This window comes from Euprymna scolopes, chromosome 2 (assembly GCF_053919585.1).
Source record: "Euprymna scolopes isolate OS-2025 chromosome 2, ASM5391958v1, whole genome shotgun sequence".
NCBI lineage: Eukaryota > Metazoa > Mollusca > Cephalopoda > Sepiida > Sepiolidae > Euprymna > Euprymna scolopes.
In genome coordinates, this window is record NC_136483.1 from 59,544,377 (window position 1) to 59,556,914 (window position 12,538).

The following is a 12,538-nucleotide window of genomic DNA, read 5'->3' on the forward strand; positions in this document are numbered from 1 at the left end:
TTAGTATTATATATTAGACTAGCTTAAATAAATACGCTTAAATATATTTTAATTTGTCCAGATTTCATATATATATTACTATATAGTCGTGATTTAAAAAAAAATTAGGTGGCATTAGTTAGAATCGAAACCGAAAGCAAAACTGTAGCATTCAAAACTGGTAACGTTACCATTGTACCAACGTGACACGCATACGAACTGATTAAAAATAAACCAAGATGAAGGTACAAAATTTATAACGATCTTTTTTTTCAATTTTAATCTCTTTTTGATCCCTTTAAAGCTATTTTAACCGGCTAACAAAAAATATATATATAAAAGAACGGTTCATAAAAATCCAATCATTTATGGCCCCAGGCGCCGCTCTGCGACTTTTAGTTCCGGAAGAGATGGAGTTTGAAAATATGGAGACAAACACTGCCTTTTATATATTAGATAATTCTTATAGATAGCTATAGGAATTATCTTTATATATAGGTATATTTAACGATGTATCTATCTATCTATCTATCTATCTATATATATATATACGTTAACCTTATTCTGTCTCGTGCTTGTATTGATGTCGTAGCATACCTCGGAACTATCAAACAATCTAATCATAAGAATGTCTTTACAAACATTGCGGAATATGAGCTATAAATAATGACTACTTGTTTACGCATCTCGAAATAATTTCAAGCAGCCACACAAATATTCGAATCATTTCAGAGACGACGATTTCATCTCACTTTGCTTATCTAACTTGAATGTCTACAAGGCAAAGAATGTATGTCGATTACTCTGTTGTATTTTCCCCAGTTCATCATTTTAACAACATCTAGGTCAGTCAATGAATACGCCCTTCCGCTCTCTTCCTCTCTCGTATAATATCGTAAAATATAAACAAATAAATAGCTTTATTTAAGCACTATAAAAGTTCTCTCGCTGACATTAACAGTTTCGTATGTTCACTGTTGACGGCCCAGTTTCGAATCTTGTTACATCTCGCTACAATGAGAAGTTGTACAGACGACTAAACGAATGGGGATAAGTATATATTTATATATAATCTGTCTTATGGTGGCATCCATGGAGCTTTCTAGTAATGCATTGTCATAAATAATATGAATTCATTCTGCTATCCGTACCGTAAAAAAATATCTATAAATGATTTGTATTAATTGAAACTTCCGACCTTGCATGCTTCTCTTTTCGAACTCGTGTATATGTCCGGCTATACTAGGAGATATGTACAGAATTTTGAACGGAATCCTTTTATTTACTTCACGGGGGTAGCTTTTTTTTTTACAAGCGATTCACTATTTATCAAGGCCTGAGTGCCGCTCGGGGATAAGGATTAATGGATGTACAATAGTCACCGGGATAACAGTGTAATAATCGTTAGTGGTTGAAATTGGGTATAATTTGATTAGTTAAGGGACCAGCCCAACAAAAACTTGTTTACATTAGACTTGAAAACTCCCATATTGTAGTCGGCCGAAAAGCAGGCCAAGGAAATAAAATTCCACAGGCTCGTTCCGTCACTCATGACCGGGTAGGAATCTTAAGTAATTCACAATTGTATTTTCAGTCCACTTAGTTGTTGGAAGGTACATCGGTCGAAACGTTGTTAGAATAACATTCAATATGAGAACAGTAGTCAAAATAATACAATTGGATTTACATTTGGCAGTTTCGTAATTATAGCTTTTCTTATTTTGTTCTTTAATCTTCCCATTCTATGAGTGATCCTTCTGGCAAAGGGGAATTAAACCTTAGACCCTGTTTGAAAATATGCGGAGGCATCATATCATACTCTGAGGACTCGCATCCGAAAATTATGATATCATAGTTTGGGAAAATCTGCATAAACCTAGGAGTGTCTTTAGGATTGTATGCAAGTCATCTCATTCTGCGTGTTGTACTTTTAATCGTGGGGAAAGTTATTATCATCAGGAAACCCCCCAGATGGTTTATGTTTCCAGAGGATGGTTCAGTTTGCTCATAAGTTTATTTTCCTCTATCAAATGATTTTCGCGACTTTTCTGTGAGAAGTTGACCTCCGCGATGCTTATATCAGTCGAAGCGAAAGTCTTCATTGAGTGAAAGTTTCATAATAGGGGTGAAACATTTTGATGACCGGTGCGAATCATTATGGTACAAGTTATTCTCTTTTACGATATAGGTGACTCCCAGCTATCTATTCCTGCGGTCATCCTGTATATGAATGGAATAGAGTTTAAACTTTAAAATCAATCCTGGTTGGTATAATTTTTTTGTAAATCTGGACAAATATCAAATATGATTCTGTCAAATTTATTCTGAACACCCAGTATTTTCAGAGAGTTTGATTGCTATTGTTATACATATCTTATGAAACAACTCAATAGAAATTGCAAACTATAATTTTCAGAGATTTTTATTGGCATGTATGGGAGGCAACCTTTCAGTCGTACTGACTTAATAGTTTACGGCATTCATATTAGATATCAAATACAACCAGAGCTTATGTGACAAACTATTTCATCTGTCAAACAAAACTGAGTTGCCTTAATAGATATCGTGACGATTTATTGAATCAGCTATTCAACGTTCAAATGTTGCGGTATCAGTGATATTTAATTATCGCTGTGAAAGGTGAATCCACGATTGCTACCACGAGCTATGAACAAAATATTGACTTGTTTAATTAATGTGGTTTCAGGAATGGAAGTTGCAAAAGGTTTTCTTATGCCATAAAATAATTAAACTCAACTGAACTAATTGTGCGCCCAAACGTAAGTGTACTTGTGCACATTGTTAATATTCTCGATTGGCAATAACATCCCTTTTTTTCCTTAAAAAGGGTCCCTATGCAAGGATAGCATTTTTATTAGGATAGCATATTTATTAGGATAGCATATTTATTAGGATAGCATATTTATTAGGATAGCATATTTATTATGATAGCATTTTTATTAGGATAGCATATTTCCTCAACTGTTTTTCTTAATTTCCGTTCATGGTCCTTATTTCATTGACCATACCAAAATGTAAAAAATTTAGATACAATGCGAATAAACCTATTGCTGTAAAACCATCTCTCAAGTTGCTCACTATAAATCTGGTGCCTATCATAGTAGCTCTTACGCTGCAGTGGTAATATGCCTTGTTTGTAATGAACAAAAGTTAAAAATAAGAAAATAAAAACTAATGGAGAAATCATACAGACATGATGTTTTATATAAGGATTTATTATGTTGTAGTTTCTATCCAATTGTTTCTTTATTTAAAATACGATTTTTTACCTCATCTTTCTTTGGAAGCAAAGATAGCATAAGAGCTTCCCCTAGACAATAGCTTGATAAATTCTCTGGAGTAGCCATTCTCACTTCGTATTTCCTCACTGACAAAAGGACAATCTTCTAATCCTTACATTACAATAAATACAAGAGATCCAGATATTTTGTCCTGAAAACGATTCATCTGTTTAACTATTACAGAATTACACTAAAGTGTTTAACGCCATGGCGTCAAATTACAAAAACCTTCTTTCAATTTGAGCTGGAAACGGAATTCGACCGCCAATTAACACTTTGGACCGCACGGATATTTCCCTCTCATCCCTCGCTCTTTGCTCCCTTCCTATTCACTCAGGTAGGAACCACTAAGCAATCCTAACTTAATAAATGCGCCAAATATGTGCGTCGCATCGCCGATAAGCAAGGCCCTTGCTCTTCCACGCATGCATATCACGTTCAACCATAGGCCATTAATTTTTGCAGCCTCTAATCTTTCTTTCTCCTTCACAGCAACGTTTCGATGGCCAGAGAGGTCAAACTTGCAGACCGTATGTTCCTTCTGCTTTCTGCATGTTCTATACCCTCGGGGTCTCTTAGGATTCGAGTATCAACAAAGTCCTTAAGGATATTCGACGCAGTACGATTCCCTTGGTTAATTTAAGACCATGTCTGCTTTTTGTTATACATCTACTGTAACCATCTCCCAAGCGTTAGTCCAGTATAAAAACTAAAGTACCTGTCAACGTTGGGTAAATGGATGCTAACTACAACTACAATGGCACGTGGAAATTCCACGGTTATTTAACGGAAATATATTTTAATTTCATTACGTTATGTCCATATAACACCCTAGAAGTCTAGACAATTCGTCTAATAGACAACCATGACAGTTCAAGTAGTCCATGTTTTAATAAATGACGTATAATTTCACTTCATTATTTATGACGTCAGACAGGATCTTACCAATGTCTACCAACGGATGACGTCATTCATATACAATATTTTGATTATATCATGTCATGTACTTAATAATATACCAGATCTTTTTTTTTTTATTTGAGAGACAAAAATTATCAAGGAATCGAGGCACCGGAGGATAAGGGTTAATAAGATGGATGCATTTTCAATGGAATGATAACAAATACTATAAGAGTATTGCAAATACTGAATAAAACTAGGTCATATTCAGAAGGTTTATAACAAGTACATATCAGTATTGATAAACACGTACATATCGATATTGACATAATGACATATTCAGGAATTGTATGACAAGAACATATCGATATTGACATAATGACATATTCAGGAATTGTATGACAAGAACATATCGATATTGACATAATGACATATTCAGGAATTGTATGACAAGAAAATATCGATATTGACATAATGACATATTCAGGAATTGTATGAAAAGAACATATCGATATTGACATAATGACATATTCAGGAATTGTATGACAAGAACATATCGATATTGACATAATGACATATTCAGGAATTGTATGACAAGAACATATCGATATTGACATAATGACATATTCAGGAATTGTAGGACAAGAACATATCGATATTGACATAATGACATATTCAGGAATTGTATGACAAGAACATATCGATATTGACATAATGACATATTCAGGAATTGTATGACAAGAACATATCGATATTGACATAATGACATATTCAGGAATTGTATTACAAGAACATATCGATATTGACATAATGACATATTCAGGAATTGTATGACAAGAACATATCGATATTGACATAATGACATATTCAGGAATTGTATGACAAGAACATATCGATATTGACATAATGACATATTCAGGAATTGTATGACAAGAACATATCGATATTGACATAATGGCATATTCAGGAATTGTATGACAAGAACATATCGATATTGACATAATGGCATATTCAGGAATTGTATGACAAGAGCATATCGATATTGACATAATGACATGTTCAGGAATTGTATGACAAGAAAATATCGATATTGACATAATGACATATTCAGGAATTGTATGACAAGAACATATCGATATCGAGATAATGACATATTTAGGAATTGTATGACAAGAACATATCGATATTGACATAATGACATATTCAGGAATTGTATGACAAGAACATATCGATGTTGGATTTACTGAAACTAATAACATAAATCTCACATTTCTAGTCGCACAAATTTGCTAATCAAGTTAATAATCCAAAATTACTCAGAATATTCTGTCACACATCAAATATTAATGCAAAATTAGAAATTTAAATAACATCAAAGAATAAAAAAATAATATTAATTGATAAAATATACGAATTAATAGTATCCACAAGGTATAAACAGAAGTTTATAGAAGCTAGAAATAATTGTAAGAGAATGACAGAGACAGCTAAGACAGATTACTCTGAAACCACCAGAAAACGCAACGAAGCACAGAAATTAGGAACCCGAGATTTTTGGAAAATCTACAACAGCGTAGTAAATAATGGACAGTCAACTATTCCCCCACTATCAAACGATCATGAGGTTGCTTGCACGGCAACTGACAAGGCTAATCTGCTTGCCAGTCGGTTTGCCTCAAACTCCACACTGAACTCGGTACACCACTCACTCCCTGATTTTCCTCTGCGAACAGACGCCTCACTAGACGATTTGAAAATCACCCCTTCTCAGGTACATGCTATTATAAAAAACCTAGACACCTCAAAAGCATGTGGACCAGATCTCATCCCGGCTGTGCTATTAAAAAAATGCTCTGCCGAGGTTGCTCCAGTTCTGTCCAAACTTTACAATAAATGCCTTAACGAATCTTGTTTTCCCGACTGCTGGAAAACCGCCTCTGTGGTACCAGTCTTCAAGAATTCTGGTGAAAGAACTGACCCACTAAAATATCGCCCCATTAGCCTCCTCCCGCTTTTCGCCAAAATATTTGAGTCCTTAGTTAATCAAGCCCTAGTCCAGCACCTAACAGCTGCTAAACTCCTTACTGACAAACAATATGGATTCAGGCAAGCCCGTTCAACAGCAGATATCTTAACTGTAGTTTCTGAACGTATATACCGTTCATTGGATAAAACAGGGGAGGGTAGAGCGGTGGCCCTCGATATATCTAAGGCTTTTGACAGGGTATGGCACGATGGTCTTCTAAGGAAAATTAGATCATATGGAATCACTGGAAGAATTCATAATGTAATTAAATCCTTCTTAAGTAATAGAAAAATCAAAGTTGTCCTCGACGGTCGTACATCCAAACAATACGACATAAATGCGGGAGTACCTCAGAGGTCTATCCTTGGACCTCTATTATTCCTGATATTCATAAACGACCTCCCTGATAAAATTGTTTCGGAGATGGGTATATTTGCCGATGACACCACTCTCTATAACAGATAACAATGAACACATATCCAAGGAAATGGCAGAAACGCTAGAGGATGACCTCCAATCCGTAGTGGAATGGGGACAAAAATGGTTGGTCACATTCAATGCTGCTAAGACTAAGCTTGTTTCCTTCAATAACTACAAGAAACCTTCTCTGCCACCTATAGCAATGGCCAAGAACACATTACCTGAAAGTACTTCTTTTAAACTCCTCGGCCTAACGTTTACAGGGAATATGAACTGGAATAGATACATTGAGAGCATTGCCAAGGCTGCTGCAAGGAAGGTTGGCTCCCTCTACCGTGCTAGAAAACTAATTACGCCTGACAGTATCCTATACCTCTATAAGGCAACCGTTCGCCCATGTATGGAGTACTGTTGTCACATCTGGGCTGGTGCATCTGCTTCTTGTCTCTCGCTCCTGGACAGGGTTCAAAAGAGAGTCGCCAACCTGATAGGTCCTGAACTGTCATCTAGGCTTCAGCCTCTGTCCCATCGACGAGATGTTGCATCCCTCTGCCTGTTCTACAAATACTTCAATGGTGAATGCTCTGACGAACTGCAAACACTTGTACCTCCCCGACGTAACTACCCCCGACAAACCCGACAAGCTACTAAGTCTCATCCCTTTACAGTAGAGATCCCTAGGGGCAAGAAAGCCTTTTACTCCAATAGTTTCTTCCCCAGAACTGCGAGTCTTTGGAGCTCCCTTCCGGGATTCTGCTTTCCCAACTGCAGTGATATGCAGAAGTTCAAGTGTAATGTTAACAAACATCTTTCTACTCATCTCCCTTCATAATGACCCCGCAAATTAAGTCCCAGATAGTAGCCCCCTGCTTCAAAGTGGCACTGTGCCTTGTTTGGGGTGAAAATTGAATAAAAAAATATATATATATTTTATTAGTAACTATTTTATCAAATTCTTAAAAAGGTTTTGACTTTGGGAGATTTTTTCCTCTAACAAAATTCGTTCATTTATAAACGTTTAAATTTATATTCAGTAAATTTGAGATGAAAAAATGATAACATATAATATATGAATCATAGCATATATGGATATTTAACAGAAAAATCATATTTGAAAATTAAAAACTTGGAATTTCGCTCGTGTGATGCCCATCAAATAAAAAAAACATCACACACACATATATATATATATATATATATATATATATATATATATATATTATATGTTGGATTGTGTAGTGGACTTTCGGTCAGCGTTCAAGTTGTGGATAACTTGACAAAGACTAAAGTTACTTCTCATGAAAGAGGAGAACTATTTATGGCACAATGGGAGATTCCATTGTGCACACATGGGCCAGTCTATTCCTTGGATTGTGATTGGCTGAATCACCTGATTGGATATGCTTGTACATAAATACAAGCCCTCAGTCCAGCTCAATCTGATGTCTGTCTTGTGCATGAGCTGAACCCTTGGTAAGTGTTGCTGCTATTATTATTGTTGTTGTTGTTGTTGTGTGTTATTGACTAACACAGTTCTTTTGATTATTCTACATCTCCCCCCTCCCCCCCACGAGTAGGCTGGGTTGTGTGAGAGGTATATCTCTCTTTTAGGCCTAGTTTGTTGTGTGGTAGTAACCTAGAAAGAGCTCGGGGAATCCTTGATCGAATGTGATATGGGCCATGAGTGTATTCATGGGAGCTTCTTGGTCTTCAAAACTCTTTATCACTGCCGGGCGATATTTCTTTGTCCGGCACACTGCTGAGAAATGGTTAAGTTTCCCACAAGTGTTGCACATTTGATTCCATGCCGGACATGTTAAATGGCGGGCACTTGTCCTTGGAGTACCGTGTTGGTGACTACCGCAACCAAACCCCAACAGCAAACCACACATATATCCCCACGCTTTCGATCAAGAAAACACCGAAATATTACTCGTAAGATTGAAAGGAATCTGGATATTTTTAGGTATTAATAAGTAGATTTAATATGTGCCATCGTCCCCGGGTGGATTCGAACCACCAACCTTTCGGTTAACAGCCGAACGCGCTAACCGGTTGCGCCATGTTGGATTGTGTAGTGGACTTTCGGTCAGCGTTCAAGTTGTGGATAACTTGACAAAGACTAAAGTTACTTCTCATGAAAGAGGAGAACTATTTATGGCACAATGGGAGATTCCATTGTGCACACATGGGCCAGTCTATTCCTTGGATTGTGATTGGCTGAATCACCTGATTGGATATGCTTGTACATAAATACAAGCCCTCAGTCCAGCTCAATCTGATGTCTGTCTTGTGCATGAGCTGAACCCTTGGTAAGTGTTGCTGCTATTATTATTGTTGTTGTTGTTGTTGTTGTGTGTTATTGACTAACACAGTTCTTTTGATTATTCTACAATACGCGAGCTCACATCATACTGCAATTCCATTAAACATTTTAATACATGACAAGTAGTCCTAATTGGAAATCTTTAAATGCAATACAAACGAAATTAGTAGATAATAATAATAATAATAATAATAATAATAATAATAATAATATATTCATGAAACCTTGATATCAGTTCATACTAATCAATCTTGAAGGTGGGGTAGTCTCATTTCACAAGGAAAAAGGTCGTCCTATTGTAAACCCAAGCGAATACCAACAGATAAATCATTTATACATTTTTTCGTTATGTTTGAAAGCATTGCACATGTTTATACGCAACTCTAGCTCAAATTGAGACGCAAAAAAAAAAAAAATTACGCACAAGCTAAAGTAGCGAGATGAAACGTGTGATCTTTACACCAAAGTTGATTAGCCAGTGACGTCTCAAAATATGTTTGTAAGGAAACTATATGAAAACGGGTACATTATCGCACGTTTTTGTAAATATAAAAGTATGTGTTGCTCAGTGGTTTGTTCATAAATGTAATTTTTATCACTATTTATATAAGGATGTACAAGGGCAATTGCTCTTGACATATCTAAGGCCTTTGATAGGGTATGGCATAAAGGTTTACTTCATAAGATCTCTAGCTATGGTATTGCTGGAAATGTCTTCTCAATTATTAAATCATTTCTTTCTGATAGGTTCATAAGAGTAGTAGTTGAGGGGCAAAAATCAGAAGCTCACGGTATTAATGCCGGTGTCCCTCAGGGGTCCATCCTGGGCCCACTCTTTTCCTGATCTACATTAATGATCTTCCAAATCACATCCTTACATCATTTGTAGACATTTATGCTGACGACACTACCATTTATGGTAGCACATCTAACACAGTAAACGACCAAGTTCTCTCCAATTCTCTCTCCTCTGATCTTGAGCATGTAGTACAATGGGGTAAGGAGTGGCTGGTTACTTTTAATGCATCTAAAACCAAGCTTCTCTCTTTACATCATCAATATTCTGATCCACATCTGGCATCAATTGAAATGAATGGCTCTCGTCTTCAGGAGGCCTCTAGTTTTGACAAGCTTCTTGGCTTGACCATTACTCCTGATCTTAAATGGAACACGTACATCAAATCTGTTGCCAAGGCCGCTGGAAAAATGGTGGGATCTTTCTATCGATCCGGTAGATATCTCACTGCTGATGCTATTCTCTATCTATATAAGAGCCAGGTACGTCCAAGGATGGAATACTGTTGCCACATCTGGGCAGGAGCTGCTAGAAAGGACTTGGCCTGCCTTGATAGAGTTCAAAATAGACTTCGTAGCCTCGTAGGAGATGTCCTTTTCTCTTCCTTGCAACCTCTATCTCACAGAAGAAATGTTGCGAGTTTGTCTCTGATGTATCGTTATTTTCATGTAAAGTGTTCGACTGAGCTTCATCTATGGCCCCCCTTCGCCAAACTTTCACAAGAAACACTCGTCTAGCTGTAAACACTATCAATAATTCCCCCCACTCTTTATCTGTGCCTAAACCTAAACGTAGATTCCATGAACAAAGCTTCTTTCTTAGAACTGCACGCCTGTGGAATTGTCTTCCGTTTTCCTGCTTTCCGGCTGACTACAATATGGTTGTGTTCAAGTCTAACGTAAATAAGTTCTTGATGAGCCGTTCCATATAAGTTATCAAATTTACCAAATTTTCATTACTAATGATTACTATATTGTCCAATTTCTACTGTACACTCTTTAACCCTTATCCTTGAGTGGCCTCTTGGCCTTGATAATGTGGTGATGCCTATGTAAAAAAAAAAAAGAAAGTAGTCTACTGACAGTAAAAAGTCTAAAGTAAAAGGACGCGCTGATGTTGCAGTTGGCCACAGTGCATACTATGTTATCTTGGTTTGCGAGTTCGAATACCGTCGAGCTTATTGTACCATTTTTACTGATCTTAGAAATGTTATGAACCTATAAGCCAGGCTCCTCAGCCAAAGTTTATATAAGCGGATAAACCACAGACTATGCAATCAAAACAAATATATATTGCGATGATTCGAGGGACTTACCATTTCTTTCTTATTGTCATTTACTATGTGTACAAATTTTGTGTTGATACATATAATATCTGAACTACTTATTAAAGACGAATGACAAATATTTCTCGTATTATTTGGATTCTTCGCACTGCCGTTCTCATTTTGAGTATCATGTTCACAATGTTTCATAACGACCTTCTTCAGATGTATCTTGTCGAACTCAGTAATGTTTCTGTGAAACTCAGAAATTCGGACGGAATTTCGAACGACGCCCTTTATTTACTTTACGGGAGTAGCATGCTCTCGCTCTGTCTGCCATGACTGGATAGATATCTTAAGTAATTCACAATTGTATTTCTATCGGTTGCCCACACAAAAAACTGAACCTTCAAGAGAATATCACTTTTATACTTGATTTTTCCAAGTATTCCCACCACTGCACCACGGGTCATTGCGTTCGAAATTCTGTCCAGATTCCAGAGTTAGACAGAATTTTAAGATGAGGTAACAAATTGTCTATAATGTTTTGTATAACAGCGCGAATGCAAACCTCATTTTATCATTTTATTAATATAAATTTATTTGGTAATTATATATATATATATATATGTGTGTGTGTGTGTGTGTGTGTGATGCAATGCAGTAATATTTCGATTACCCATTCTACATTCTGGATTTTTAAACTAAATAACACGACGTGTGGTTGATTTATCAGTCGGTAACTAACTAATAATTAAAAACTGGTGAACTCTTCGCTGCATTCAAGTATAAAATGTCTTTATTTAAAAAATAAATGAATATGAATTGAAATAAAAAATAAATAACTCGTCAGGAAAATATATGAATTCGTTTTTCATGCGTGTGTATTCATATTAAAATCCCTTTCTCTATTTATTTAAAAAGAAAATACAATTTTGTTATGTATGGAGCGTGGAATTGCATTAACTAGCAGAAGATCTACCTAATTTGCATATTCTTTTAAACTTTCATTTTAATTAATTCTCTTAGTTTCCTCGGTTTTCTCATAGGATGATCATCTTTAGTTAACTATTATGTGTAATTTATTCATGCATATATTCTACATGATTTATACTTGCATAATATTTGCGTAAAAATTTTATCGTAAACACGAAATTGTTTCCATATATATTTATGTATACGTATATATTTTTGTTTTAAAAATTTTGCCTACCAAAATCCTCCTAGAGTCTTTGGTCTAAAGACATGAAACTTCATATATAAGGTATTTTAATCCATGCAAAACTTTGTATTTGGGTTTTAGCCCGGAAAAATCGTTGCAAAAGTATGAAAATTAAAAAAAATGAAATTTGCCAGCTGAAGATCGAACGCCACCATTACGAACGCATAACGTAGTAGTTATTAGTTCATGTTTTAATTTTTAGCCTTGCCGTAAAAATGTCTTCATTGCCCAGTTATTGGCGGCAGTGGCAAAAATAAGTCGTAAGCTGAAGGGTTTGGTTTCGATTCTCGTTGGTAACGCACG

The 12,538-nt window shown here is 35.9% G+C and overlaps 1 non-coding gene across 1 annotated transcript; it reads right to left on the minus strand.

The window, feature by feature from the left end:
- Nucleotides 1-8,623: 8,623 nt before the first annotated feature.
- Trnan-guu (transfer RNA asparagine (anticodon GUU)) lies at nucleotides 8,624-8,698 on the minus strand. Its single transcript has one exon. It is a non-coding gene; the product is annotated as a tRNA-Asn (tRNA).
- Nucleotides 8,699-12,538: the final 3,840 nt, after the last annotated feature.